The sequence below is a fragment of the Scyliorhinus torazame genome, chromosome 8 (assembly GCF_047496885.1).
Source record: "Scyliorhinus torazame isolate Kashiwa2021f chromosome 8, sScyTor2.1, whole genome shotgun sequence".
Classification (NCBI taxonomy): domain Eukaryota; kingdom Metazoa; phylum Chordata; class Chondrichthyes; order Carcharhiniformes; family Scyliorhinidae; genus Scyliorhinus; species Scyliorhinus torazame.
Window position 1 is genome coordinate 229,618,712 of NC_092714.1, and position 12,426 is coordinate 229,631,137.

The 12,426-nt window shown below is 48.4% G+C and overlaps 1 long non-coding RNA gene across 2 annotated transcripts in view; it reads left to right on the forward strand.

Annotated features, from left to right (window-relative positions):
* LOC140428825 (uncharacterized) overlaps window positions 1-2,751 on the forward strand; it is a 60,355-nt gene extending 57,604 nt beyond the window's left edge. For both annotated transcript variants that reach the window (XR_011948910.1, XR_011948909.1), the window contains one exon: window positions 2,389-2,751. This is a non-coding gene — a long non-coding RNA (uncharacterized lncRNA). The remainder of the gene's footprint in view (window positions 1-2,388) is intronic.
* The last annotated feature ends 9,675 nt before the right edge of the window (window positions 2,752-12,426 follow it).

Sequence of the window (12,426 nt, forward strand, 5' to 3'; positions counted from 1 at the left end):
CGCCCGGGGCTTTCCCGACACCGTGGGGCTGCCCCACAATGGGAAACCCCATTGACCGGCCGGCATAATGGAGAATTCCACCGGCGGGTCGTGGCTGAAATGTAGCGCGGCGGGTCGGAGAATCCAGCCCAGCAGATGAGATTTGGCATGGCGCTGATGCCATTTGTGTGCTGTGTTGCTGGCAGCATCCATGCCTCGTGCCTCTGTGCAGCCAGTGTTCGTCTATACACTTGCCATGGGAACGCTGTACAGTAGTTTCACCCATGAGGCGAGCACTGGCCCCAACCCAAACCGTCCAAATACTTCCATTAATTCCCTCCATTCTATTCGATCAAAGGCCTTCTCAGCTTCCAGGATAATGAGCACTTCTGGTAAACTCTCCCCGCGGTGAGGTCATAATCACGTTCAGCAGGCATCTGATGTTCGCTGTTAGCTGTCTGCCCTTGACAAACCCAGTCTGATTTTCTGTGATTACTTCTGGCAAGCAGCTGTCCAGTCACCTCGCCAGATCTTTCATCAAGACTTTGACGTCAGTGTTCAGGAGTGAGATGGGTTTGTATGACTCGCACTGCGTCGGGTCTTTCGTCTTATTTTGGGGATCAGTGAAATCGAGGCCTGAGCCAGCGTGGGCAGCAGGACCCAACTCAATAGCATGTCATTGAATATCTCCCGCAGGTGCTGCTGTGAACTTCTTGCAGAAGTCCACTGGGAACCCGTCCAGTCCCAGTGTACTCCGCAGCTTGATGGAATTAAAGTGTTCCATGATTTCTTCCAATCCTAGCAGTGCTTCCAGTCCCTGTCTATCTTCCTCCCCCACAACTGGTACATCCAGCCCATTGAGGAACTGTTTAATCTATGAATCCCCCTGCAGAGGCGCGGAGGTTTACAGTACACGATAAAAGGTTGCAAAGGCTCCGGAGTTATGACCACCCTACCGTTCTCCTCCCTTACCTGTGCCATCTCTCTTGTGGCAGCCTACTTCCTCAGCTGGTGTGCCAGTAGGCGGCTGGCCTTGTCTCATGCTCATAGAATGCCACCCATGTCTGGCAGAGCTGGTTCACTGCTTTCCCCGTGGAGAGCAGGTCAGATTCCATTTATAGTATTTTTCTCTCCGTCGGCAGCTCCATGGTTGGGGCCGTGGATACCGTCGATCCACTTCCAATATGGAGTCGATCAGCCACTGCCTAGCTTCCATTTCCTTCCTGTCTCTAAGAGTCCTGTCCACTATTATCTCCCTGCTGATTGCCGCATTCAGTGCCTCCAAGAATGTGAAGGGTGAGACCTCCCCATTTTGGTTGCCGATTACATACCTGTTGATGGCTTGTGACATTTTCTTGCAGAATGCCTCCATGGGGGTGCTGGGCCCAGCCCGACTCCAACCTCACATCCGTGTAGTGTGGAGAGTGATCGAAGATTACTATTGCCGAATATTGTTTTAAATGTGCGCCAATTGTCGTCAATATTACCGGTTACTATAAGTTGATCAGGAATTTTTAAAGTATCAATCTTCTTGCACTGGTGTTGCGTTTTCAGAGATTACCTTTGATGTTATGGGGCTGGTTTAGCACAGTGGGCTAAAAAGCTGGCTTGTAATGCAGAATAAGGCCAGCAGCGCGGGTTCAATTCCCGTGCCGGCCTCCCCGAACAGGCGCCGGAATGTGGCGACTAGGGGCTTTTCACAGTAACGTCATTGAAGCCTCCTTGTGACAATAAACAATTATTATTATTATTATTATTACATTTCACGATTTCCTTGTAGCACCGTTTCACCAAATTTGAAGAGTGTGTCTTTAAAATTGTCACACACCTGGTACCATGTTGCATTCTTGTACCGAGACAATAACTGAGTCAGCGTACTAAACAACATCTAGTTCAAGACTAGTTAATTTTACTATTGTATAATAAACTGTCGGTAGGAAACCAATGTTATCAAACTGGAACTAATACAAACACCACTGACCACGATGATTTCTCCTCCAGACTCCCTCCAGGTTACAGTGTCACATGCTATTACTTGCCTGACACCTACTAGTCGGAGGCTATACATATTTACACATACATTTGTTCATGCATATCACTACACTGTATCCCTCAACGAAAGTCAAAAACAAATTATCTGTTTATTATCGTATTGCGACTTGCTACTTCACGTTATCCATTCAAACCCTTCCTTCTCAACCTTGCCCCTCGTCTGATGTGTAGTTACCCTCAGGTTAAATCACCACCAGTCAGCTCTCTCTCAAAGGAAGAGAGCAGCCTCTGGGCCTCGGGGATTTTGGTGACTTTCATTTCACTTACAGGGGCTTGCTGTACTTCCAAAAGCATTTGATTGGTTGTGATGCACATTGGGTGGTCATGCAAGATAACTTTATAACTTTGTGTTTCTAGGTTAGTTCGGTTTGACTGGAAAGAAGACAGCCTGTTCTTTTGTGGTTGGCCATGTTTTTCATTATTCTGCGACTCTCACATTGACGTTGAGGTTATGGGCAGTGAAGCTGAACTGGAGCCACGCTTCAGTGACAGAGAAGTCTCTTTCAGATCACAAGATTAGCAGTTTTCCAACCAGAAAATAATTCTGCTGAGCACCAACTGTCACAGGATTAAACATGTCATGTTTGTAGCTTGTGATAAAACTTGCAAATGCGAGTAAAAAAAAGCCGAGAGAAGTAATATTTATTTTTACAATGTCTTGTGCCAAAATGTTTGTGCTTCTTGAAAGTAAATGACGCATTAAATCTTTTCACATCACAAGCTAAGTTGCTCTTGTTTCTATATTGAAAGACTGGCGAATCATGTGCTACTAAAGGGCAGAAAGTTGCTAAACCGATTAATGAAGTACATTACCCTGCAGCTATTCTGTATCAATAAATTATCAGAGCTGTCTTTTAAAATTTACGTTACTTTAACAAAATGTAATTAAACCTTAAAAGAAGTTGATACTACCAATTTTGCCAGTAGGTGCATTGAGCCAATTTACAGAGCACATCAAAATATTGAAATTAAATATATTCAAACGTTTATCAATATTGAAATGTCCCAGGCATAGAACTGCATTTATTTCCAGTCCTGCTAATTTTGACATGTTTTCTACCTGTTCAGTTATTTTCTGAAATGTTATTTCATTAAAACTGCAATGTATCAGGCACTGCTAATTGTCCTTTAATACTTAACAATCTGCAGTGATACTGTATGAAAATGTTTTAATGTTCCATTACTTTAGCATCAATGATCAATATGTAATACGGAGGCGTTCCTTGACCGAGGTTATCCGCGTGTCAGGTCTACAGTCGACGTGAGGCAGGTTATTTCAGACAGGCTGAAGATGGAGTTGTGTTAGCATTGTTTTCTGGAACAAAGTTTTCCCTTGGAGATGACAGAGCAAGGGATGCGCATGCGTGTTATTTCTCATCCCGTGCTCTCACATGTGAGGCTCCATGACACAGTTTTGATTCTGGGAGCACATAAGAAATAAGTAATTCACTACTGTCTTTAATCATGTTGCTCTCTAATCTTTCCATTCTGAATAAATCAAGCTGCATAATCATAGAATTTACAGTGCAGAAGGAGACCATTCAGCCCATCGAGTCGGCACCGTCCCTTGGAAAAAGCACCCAAGCCACCAGCCTATCCCTGTAACCCATGCACCCCATCTAACCTTTTGGACACTAAGGAGCAATTTAGCATGGCCAATCCACCTAACCTGCACATCCTTGTACTGTGGGAAGAAACTGGAGCACCCAGAGGAATCCCACACAGACACGGGGAGAAAGTGCAAACTCCAAACAGTCACCCGAGACTGGAATTGAACCTGGGACCCTGAAGCTGTGAGGCAGCAGTGCTAACCACTGTGCCACCAAGCCGCCCAAATGTTTGACATTTCTTTGGCTGCCGTTACGACATGCAACCAATATAAATAAATTTTCACGTAGCTCAAACAAGCAGTAATTTTAAAGAATTTGGGGACGAATTGGCATTTCAAATGCTTTCATATACATAACAGTTTGGAATATGCAAGATTGTGATGGGAAGAACAAATTTATAAATTAAATGTCTATGACACAGGACAAAATTGTTGGAAGTAAAGACAAGACAGAATATTATCAAAGAGCCAATTACTTTTCAGGTTGGATATAAATGGCTACCAGTGAAATGTATTTTCGAAAGCTGAACATGGTTTTGTGAAGATCAGTCTTAGCCACAGTAGGTGGTAATGTATTGTGAAATGGATCCCAGATGGTGAAATATGAAACTAGACACAAATCTTGGGCGTCATTCTCCGACCCCCCGCCGGGTTGGAGAATCGCCGGGGGCTGCCGTGAATCCCGCCCCCGCTGGTTGCCGAAGTCTCCGGTACCGGATATTCGGTAGGGGCGGGAATCGGGCCGCGCCGGTTGGCGGGCCCCCCCACTGGATTCTCCGGACCGGATGGGCCGAAGTCCCGCCGATAAATTGCCTGTCCCGCCGGCGTGGATTAAACCACCTTTTGCACGGCGGGACAAGGCAGCGTGGGCGGGTTCCGGGGCCCTGGGAGGGGCGCGGGGCGATCTGGCCCCGGGGGGTGCCCCCACGGTGGCCTGGCCCGCGATCGGGGCCCACCGACCCGCGGGCGGGCCTGTGCCGTAGGGGCACTCTTTCCCTTCCGCCTCCGCCACGGTCTCCACCATGGCGGAGGCGGAAGAGACTCCCTCCACTGCGCATGCATGGGAAACTGTCAGCGGCCGCTGACGCTCCCGCGCATGCGCCGCCCGGGGATGTCATTTCCGCGCCAGCTGGCGGGGCAACAAAGGCCGTTTCCGCCAGCTGGCGGGGCGGAAATTCCTCCGGCGTCGGCCTAGCCCCTCAATGTTGGGGCTTGGCCCCCAAAGATGCGGAGCATTCCGCACCTTTGGGGCGGCGCGATGCCCGTCTGATTGGCGCCATTTTGGGTGCCAGTCGGCAGACATCGCGCCGTTTCGGGAGAATTTCGCCCCATTTTCCTAATATTTGGTCTATTTTCAGAAGCAACATCTCATGTGTCGGCCTCCTAACTACCAGGATACAGTCTTCCAGATGTCTTTCTCTATACTCTTTTTAAGAAACAAAAGTTATACTAATGAGAAGGGGTGATAGTCCCTGGTGGGGCAGTGTAACTAAAATTAAACACCAAAAGAAACTTAACTAACCAAACCAAAATATAATTCCTGGGGGTGATAATGTACCCCAGCCCCTGCTGCGCCCACCGGTCACGAAAGCCCTGAAGCGTACTGGCGGACACTGTATGCTCCCACTCCAAGGCCACCCGGCCACAAGCACAGCCACAGTAAAAGGGCAGACAGTTGGGGCAGATGACCCGTGGACCGCCCGCTGCCTTGGCCTGCAGATGGAACAACTTGGCTTATCCCAGGGACTGGCTTACAAGGAGTACCTCCTCCCTTCCTACTCCCCTCCGCAACGGGTGGTGCACAAGATACAAAATTAATCAATGCCCCTAACTTGTGTGTCCTTAACATTGATAATACAATTAACATGTACTGTATTCATAATGGCAACATAACTGAATGCCCCCAACCTGGGAAAAAATCCAGGACTCCTATTTACTATAAATTGAAATTTACTTTTGCTGTGCCAAATTTCTTGATAAGTGAGCTTTCGTTATAATGTGAGCTATTAAATTGATATAAATGAAGATTTTGTCTATTTTAAGAATTCCATTGGGTGGAATCTGCCACTCTAGGAATAGATCCTGTGGCAAGCGTGAGGTATTGGAGGGAATCTCGATGCACAAGTGTAACAGTAGACCTGCTGAATCATGCAATGCTTAGTTAATTCATTTTGCAGACGCAATGTTCATGTCAAATTTTGTGGCGATTTGAGCAGGAAGTCAATTGGCCTGTTATCATGTCTGGGTGACATATTTAAAGGTACTTGTGCCACTCCCTACCCCACCCTTGCAGAGTTGCCCTCGCTGGGTGGGGGGGGGGGGGGGTGGTGTAGTGGTATTCACGGGATGTGGGCATCCCTGGCTGGGGCAGCATCTATTGCCCATCCCTATTTCAAATGGGCATTTACAGGTCAACCACATTGCTGTGGATCTGGAGTCACATGTAGGCCAGACCAGGTAAGGTCGGCAGGTTTCCTTCCCTAAAGGACATTAGTGAACCAAGTGGGTTTTGCGACAATCAACAATGATTTTATGCTCAACATTAGACTTTTTAATTGCAGATTTTTATTGAATTCAGGCCTGCCCTCGTGAAATTTGAATTCAAGTAAAATCTGGAACTAAAAGTCGAATGATGATCATAAAACCATTGTCAGTTGTTGTAAAAAACCATCCAGTTCAATAATGTCCTTTAGGGACATGGCATCACGCTAGCGTGATTTAATCACCTCCGAAGGAGATGTTGGAGATGTCGCCATCGCCCACCAGGGTGCCAGTTGCAGAACCATCCCCGGAGAGGACGCAAGGGACCCAGATAAGTTCGACTTGGGGCCGGGGGGGTGGGGGGAGTTCAGTATTCAGTATTGACATCCTGGAGGTGGGATCGCTCACAAGCCTTGGTGGCCCTTCATGGCTGCAAAACCTGTGGGTTTAAAGGGGTGCCATATGGCAGATCTTTGGCTTTTGGCCTCACTTTCCGTGCCCTCCCTGCTGGTATTGTGGCTGTATCACTGCTGAGGTAGTGCCCTTCCAGAGTGGCAGCTGGAAAGTGGGTGTGAGGTGATGAATTCACAGGCTCAGCACTGTGAAGTCCCTGGGTGGGGTCCCATAGGTTGCCAGGCTACATGGGCAGAGTGGCGGACTCTGACAAGTGCTGTTTTCCAGTCTCATGAGGCCTGAAGACCCTCTCAAAGGGCAGGGGGAGGGCGTACAGGGAGAATAAACTCCCACACTCAGGCAGCACTTTAAAGCCAGGGGGCATGAACTGCATGGAAGTACAAGGCGACTGTCTGTGGTGGCCAGGTTGTCAGGGATTCATGATGGATGGCTCATTTAATCCACAGCCCTTGAGAGCTGGGGGAATGAAGGTGCCCTCGAAGGATGAAGTTGACATGCCAATTTCAATCTTCACATGCATCAGGTGTGCCTTGCCTGCACAAGTTAAAGCCAATTGCCTAATCAGGTATCTGACCCTTCCTTGACAACAGTTTTGCCAATTTAGTCAGCATTGCACTGCATGAGTGGGCCACTGATTGATGCCCACTTTTTAACAGTCCGAAAGCTGAGCTAAAGCATTGAATTCCAAGGCTCATACGTCAACATAATAGAAAGATGACACAGATGTGATCCTCAATGAAAGGCGTTATGGTGAATTCGCTCATCGATCACCCTGTCCAAGGATGACAGGGGCAGAGTCTTGTTCCCCGTGAAGTTAGAATGCAAGTCCATTGAATGCACCCAACTGCCTCACTCCTCACCCATGGTGTAGCCATGTAAAATGGCTGCGTTCCGATTAATCTGGCCAAAACCCAGTTTAAAATGGCTAACCCGAAAGACTGCTGGGAAAAGCAGCCAAGAAGACACAAGCAGGCAGCTGCAGACAGGTTTGCAGCTTCAGCTCGGGGAACGTAGCCCAGATCGATACTCAGGGCTATCAACAGCCCATCAACACAGGTATCCGCAGTTGCATTCAGGACTGTTTACACCTAATCTACTCAGACATCCACAGCTAAATCGGCTATCCCCGGGAACAATTGCAACATATTAGCAATTGAATACTGGGCCAGACCTGTCGGTGCCTGCAGTGGCCAAAACAAAGACAGGTGAGCGACCACCCCCCGATCGAGGAATCGCCTCACCATTGGACACATCAACCCCAGAGACTGGGGACAGAATCCAATCACTTGGGACTCAGGGTCAAGGGCCGCCCCGGGAGGCGGGAAGCCCCTGGGCCCTATAAAAGTAAAGGTCCAAGTTCAGATCTCTCTCTCTCTCATCTTTGCCTGCTCGAGACCTTCGCAAGACCAGCCACCGGCCACCGTAAGTTTGAATCCAACGATCGCTATCCGGTAGAGACACCTAGCCACCGACCTGTAGCAGCCTTTTGAATCCCGCGGGCAAGATTTGATTGGACAAGCCATTCGTTTCCCTGACCTGGTGGGCTCTTCCTACGTTAAGTATTGGCCAGTAGTGATAGGTTTATTATATAGAAAGTAGTATTAGGGTATTAATATTGCTTGTTGTATATAATAAATGACCGTTGTTTTAATCCTTACTAAGCGGTGTGCTGTGTTATTAATCATAACCTGAACTTGAACCACGTGGCGGTATCATAAAGATACCTGGCGACTCATGAGCAAAGGTGACCTAAACAGAGCAAATAGACTAAGGTTAAAAAGAGCAACAATGGGCAGGGTATGTAGACCGCTAAGGCTCTCAAGGGTCAAAGCACTTCATTCAGGTGGAGTCGAGACGTGCAACTGTGGGGAAGTGGCTATTGTGTGATGGAGAAGACAGTGAGGCTCAGTGGAAAGGTGCTCACATAGGGGGATACGCATGAGTGAATGTCCCAGTTCCTGAGAGGGCAGAGGGTCAGGGCATTATCAGGACTCCTCATCGCTCACTTTAATGTTCTCTTCCTTTCATTTTTTGATTCTGGACAATCTGGGAAGAGCATGGTGCCATGATATTACAGCCTGGGTGAACAAAGTGAATTGAATACAATATTGCAACGGTGACTTATCTCTACTAGTGCCTCTGTTGATCTGTGCCCACGAGAAACGTATAGTTTCTTATTCTTCCTCACTCCCCTGCTACATCTAGGTGTATCTGCAGGATCCACAACTGAGGTTGATGAGGCCTGCTGCCTTCCATGCCCTGTAGCATGAGATGACCTTGGCTGGAGTCTCCTGGGTGGCCTGGGCCTACTTTCGGACTGCATGGTTGTTGCAGTGCAGCCCTCCTCGGAGTGCGGGGCTGGAGGTGTGTCGGTCACAGGGAGAGGGGTGGAGATGGGCTGGAAAACCACAGGATCTCCTGGGTGGACGGTCCAGGTTGTGTTCTTGCCTATCAGCTTCTAATTAAGGTGCCTGGGGGCCCCTGGGCTTAGGGGCAGCTGGAGTAAGATCTAAAGGTCCCACTGTTCTTTGGCACCGACACTCGTGAATTTCCACTTGTGCCTGCACCCTGGAGCTCAAGTCCTCAGCCATTGAGGTCATGAGCTGAACCATAGAGTGGACATCCCCATCATAGAATGCACATTTTGCGTCACGTTCTCCACTGTCGATGCCACCCTTGCAGTACTGCTGTTGTTGCGTTGGAGTGATGGCACCATCTCCTCGGACAGAAAGCGATGGGGCTCCTCCAGTCAGCCTTCCAGTCCAAGGGTGGATGCTGTCATCCCTTCCTGATGCTCATGATTCTGCCGCTGTGGCTCCAGAAGCTCTGGAATGACCAGACCCTGGGGCCTGTCATCGGCGATGTGTTCAGCAGAGTCCTGGGCTCCGGAATCCCTCCCGAGTGCCTGATCCCTGGGACATCCCTTCATCCTCCTGCTGTGGATCGTCAGCTGTGAGGTGCTCACCAGCGAGTGACCCAGAAGCTCAGTCTACCGAGTGTGAGTATCTGCGCTGGTGGAGGGTGCGGGTGACAGCTATGACGCCTCCTTAATGCTTGTCTCCAAGATGTCTCCCTCAGAGCTGCTCTGGTCTGCGGTCTCCAGAGGGGGCGAGGATGGTCTGGGCTGGTAGACCGTTTGACCTGTAAAAGAAATGAGATGCCCCCCTGAAAAGATGCCCCCTGAAGAAAAGAAGTGCCCCCCTGTAAATTCTATCTATGGCATTAGTGCGTAATGTGGGACAAATGATGGGAGAAAGTTAACTCATGTGAGGCTTGCACCATGTCTGCGTGTCTTGGGAATTCTCACTTCTTTCTGCTGCCACCTCCTCGCCCTCTGCACTGTAAATTCTATGATTCTATAATATGGGATTTCAACATGAACCTTCTGGACTCCAGAAACCCCAACTGGGAAAGCCTACACCACAATGCAATGACTGGTTCCCCATCTCACAAAAAATATGATATGTATGGACAGAAACAGTTCAGGTAGCCATCTGGTGGAAAATGTACATGAATATGCCTTTCAAGGACCTTAATGTCTGACTTTGCAATGGCCATTAATTGCAACCTTGCCATATCGCATTCTGAGAACAAACATTAAAAATAAACATTATACTTTCTTGAGAAGCAATAAAGAAAAACACCGCAAGATAACGAGAAAGAGCAATGTTTAGTTACAATGAAATGGTCAGGAAATAAAAACGAGGGATGAGCTAATCTCAGCCTGCTGATTTTCTGAATTTTCCTTGAAGTATACTGGATAAATCGAAAGGAGGAATTTGATCTTCTGGTAAAATGGGATGGATTTTCTGGTGGGTGTCAGGACCCCGACGTCAGGCCCATATGGAAGTTCCAAGCACAGCCACAGCATCGGCGCACAAGCTTCCGGGTGGCAGCCTCCCAATGCCCACCTCTGTGCTCGCTGTCCTTGATGGGTCTGCAGCATGGTGAGCCCAATCAGAGGACCCGCAACAATGGCAGCCTCACCGGGAGAGGTGGGCGCTGCTGAGGCAGGCAGACAAGCGCGATTCCACCTCAACATGGAGGCACCCTCGCTTTCCGGCATTGAAGTTATAAATGAACACAGACAGAGCTGTGGTCCTTCATTCCCGCAGCCACATCATTGCATGGCCGCTCTGACCTTGGTAAAATACAGGTGTCGGTGTAACATGGCCCCTAAGTGAGGCCCTAATTGGCTGTCTGCCTCAGTACAGCAGGTATCTGACCCAGTACACAATCCGCACTGAAAGTGCCCCAAAGATGGGAATCTGTCAAGGAACCATCCCGATGTGGTACCCCCACAATTTACCTGCCTCTCCCCTTTTCCCAACCACCAGCTTCAACCTCATTCCCGTGGTGTTGAGAAAAAACAGCCCTTTGTTGCAGCTATTTACATCAAATAATATCAAATACATTTACATTTAATGGCCATTAAAAATAAGAAAAGAACATCTGTGGGTGCCAGAAATCTAAAGTAAAACACAATAGGCTGATGGAAGTCTGCGTTAGGTCAGTCAGCACATATAACGGGAAAGACAACCTAATGTTTCAGATGTCACCCCCTCACAGAAATTGTTCTGACAAAGGGCTACACCCAAAATTTTAACATGCCTTTTCTCTTTACTGGTGCAGTGTGATGTGCTGTATATTTCCAGACTTTTCTGTTTTTGCAGCAAAAGCAATATGGTCTGATATTCTAAACGCTTAACATATTTGAAAGCTGCAATGTAGGACAATATTCCAGCCCCTTTCCAATGTGAAGGTTTTAAGAGTGTGATTCCGGGGATGAGGGACAGCAGTTACATGGATAAACTGGCAAAAGCTGGAGTGGTTCCCATTAGAGAAGCTTAAGAGGAGATTTTATTGTGTTTTCCAGAATCATGAGGGGTCTAGACAGAGTAGATAGAGAGAAGCTGTTCTCATTGGCAGAAGTGTCGAGAACCACAGGACACAGATTTAAGGTGATTGGCAGAAGAACGAATGGTGTTATAAGGAATGTTTTTTAATACAGTGATATTAAGCTCTGAAATGCCTGAGAGGAGTGGAGTCAGATCCAAAAGGGAATTGGATAAGCACCTGAGCAGAAAAATATTGGAGGGAGACAGGGAGATTGGTCCCAAAATTCAGGGACACAGATCTGGGGTGGCTGCTAGACGCAGTGGAGGCCAGGAGGGATGTCCTGTTCCTCCGAGGGTCCTGAACGGTCAGCCATAGGGTGGCTAGTGCTGCCTGGGATGAGGTGGCAGTGGTTGTGAGCGCAGGGGGTGTGACCAGCAGGGCTGGTATCCATAGAATCAATCATAGAATTTACAGTGCTGAAAGATGCCATTCAGCCCATTGAGACTGCACCGGCCCTTGGAAAGAGCACCCTACTTAAGCCCACTCCTCCACCCTATCCCCGTAACCCAGTATCCCCACTCAACCTTTTTGGACATTATGGGCAATTTAGCATGGCCAATCTACCTAACCTGCATGTCTTTGGACTGTGGGAGGAAACTGGAGCACTCGGAGGAAACCCACACAGACACAGGGAGAAAGTGCAAACTCCACACAGTCATCCGAGGACAGAATTGAATCCGGGCTCCTGAAGCTGTAAGACAGCAGTGCTAACCACTGTGCCACCATGCTGGAAAAAGTTCAACTACCTACATCGGGCAGCACAAGTGAATAGACACTCTGGTGAGCACTACACTCTGCTGATGTACATCAGGTGGAGGCAGGAACCCCAAGCAAGACAGCACTCGGATGTCTGCTAGATCTTAGCACGATAACATAGTGGGCGGGCTGCACGGTAGCATAGTGGTTAGCATAATTGCTTTGCAGCTCCAGGATCCCAGGTTCGATTCCCAGCTTGGTTCACTGTCTGTGCGGAGTCTGCACGTTCTCCCAGT